We start from the raw sequence: 2,100 nt of genomic DNA on the forward strand, positions 1-2,100 counted from the left end.
GGTTTTCCACTGCACAGTCTCATATCCCTAAAATGACAGTGGAATGTCAATTACCATTATTTCCACTGTATAGATAAGGAAAGGGAACCCAGAGGTGTAAACTAACCTGCCAGCAAGTGGAAACCCAGACCTCCAGACTCTGTACATTTTCCACCACCCTATATTATGCTCCACATCTCTGTCCACAGAACGGAGGTCCAGTCATGCAAACCTCACATCTCACTAGGTAGAAATTTTTTCTGCTATACCTTACCTAACATGGCAAAGTGGAAGACAAATAACTTTCTATATAAAGAAGCAATCAAACTTGCACTTGCTTCAACAGCACATATACTAAAATTGGAATGATACAGAGAAGCTTTGCCCAAGGATGACATGCAAATTCGTGAAGCATTCCATATATTTAGGACCTACTGTATACCACAGGGAACTCTGCCCAATAATCTGAAATGATCTATATGGGAAAGGAATCTAGAAGGGAGTTGATATATGCGTATGTACAACTGATTCACTTTGTTGTACACCTGAAACTAACATTACATTGTAATCAACTATACTCCAATAAAAAACTTTTAAAAACCTACTGAAAATTGTTTTAAGAATAAAAGAAAAAGAATTAACCAGGCTTATTATAATACTCTCTAATAAAATGTAGTCAGACTGCAACATATGTGCTCAGAGGAGAATAGCTTCATTTCTATTGGAAGAAAATGGGGTCCCCTAGCCCTAAGCACACCTTCAGATGAATTGCAGCCCAAGCTTACTTGTTGACCCAGCCTCCTGAGATGCCCAGCCTGAGAACTACCCACCTACGCCTCTTTCAGGAGCCTGACTCCTCTTTGAAATGGTGAACTGGAACTAACAGGACCTAACAGAAACAGAAGAGATTAAAAAGATGTGGCAAGAATACACAGAACTATACAAAACCACAATGGAGTAGTCACTAACCAGAGCCAGACATCCTGAAATGTGAAGTGAAATGGGCCTTAGGAAACATTACTATGTGACAGAATTCCAGCTGAGCTATTTAGAATCCTAAAAGATTACGCTGTTAAAGTGCTGCACAAAACATGTCAGTAAATTTGGAAAACTCAGCAGTGGCCACAGGACTGGAAAAGTTCAGTTTTCACTTTAATCACAAAGAAGGACAATGTCAAAGAATGCTCAAACTACCCATACAACTGGACTCATTTCACATGCTAGTACAGTTATGCTCAAAATCCTTCAAGCTAGGCTTTAGCAGTACATGAATCAAAACATCCAGATGTACAAACTGGGTTTAGAAAAGGCAGAGGAACCAGAGATCAAATTGCCAACAATCATTGGATTACAGAGAAAGCAAGGGAATTCCAGAAAAACATCTGCTTCATTGACTACACTAAAACCTTTGACTATGTGGATCACAACAAACTGAAAAATTCTTAGAGTTGAAAATACCAGACCACCTTACCTGTCTCCTGAGAAACCTGTATGCAGGTCAAGAAGCAACAGTTAGAACCGGACATGGAGCAATGGACTGGTTCAGAATTGGGAAAGGAGTATGACAAGGCTGGATACTGTCACCTTGCTTATTTAACTTCTATGTAGAGTACATCATTCAAAATGCCAGGCTGGATGACTCACAAACTAGAATCAAGATTGCTGGGAGAAATATCAACAACCTCAGATAAGCAGATGATACCATTCTAATGGCAGAAATTGAAGAGGAACTAAAGAGCCCATCAATGAGGGTGAAAGAGGAGAGTGAAAAAACTGGCTTAGAACTCAACATTCAAAAAGCTAAGATCCTGGTATCCAGTCCCTTCACTTCATGGCAAATAGAAGGGGAAAAGTGGAAGCAGTGACAGACTTTATTTTCTTGGGCTCCAAAATCACTGCTGACAGTGACTGCAGCCATGAAATTAAAAGATGCTTGCTCCTTGAAAGGAAAGCTATGAGAAACCTAGACAGTGTGTTAAAGAGTAGAGACATCAGTTTACCAACAAAGATCTATATAGTCAAAGCTATGGTTTTTCCAGTAGTCATGTACAGATGTGAGAGTTGGACCGTAAAGAAGGGTGAGTGCCTAAGAATTGATGCTTTTGAATTGTGGTGCTAGAG

General features: G+C 39.7%; 1 pseudogene; it reads left to right on the plus strand.

The window, feature by feature from the left end:
- Positions 1 to 309: 309 nt before the first annotated feature.
- Positions 310 to 405, plus strand: LOC129535582 (U6 spliceosomal RNA; annotated as a pseudogene).
- Positions 406 to 2,100: the final 1,695 nt, after the last annotated feature.

The sequence above is a fragment of the Moschus berezovskii genome, chromosome 15 (genome assembly GCF_049115385.1).
Source record: "Moschus berezovskii isolate FMDL1 chromosome 15, NW_MosBer_1.0, whole genome shotgun sequence".
NCBI lineage: Eukaryota > Metazoa > Chordata > Mammalia > Artiodactyla > Moschidae > Moschus > Moschus berezovskii.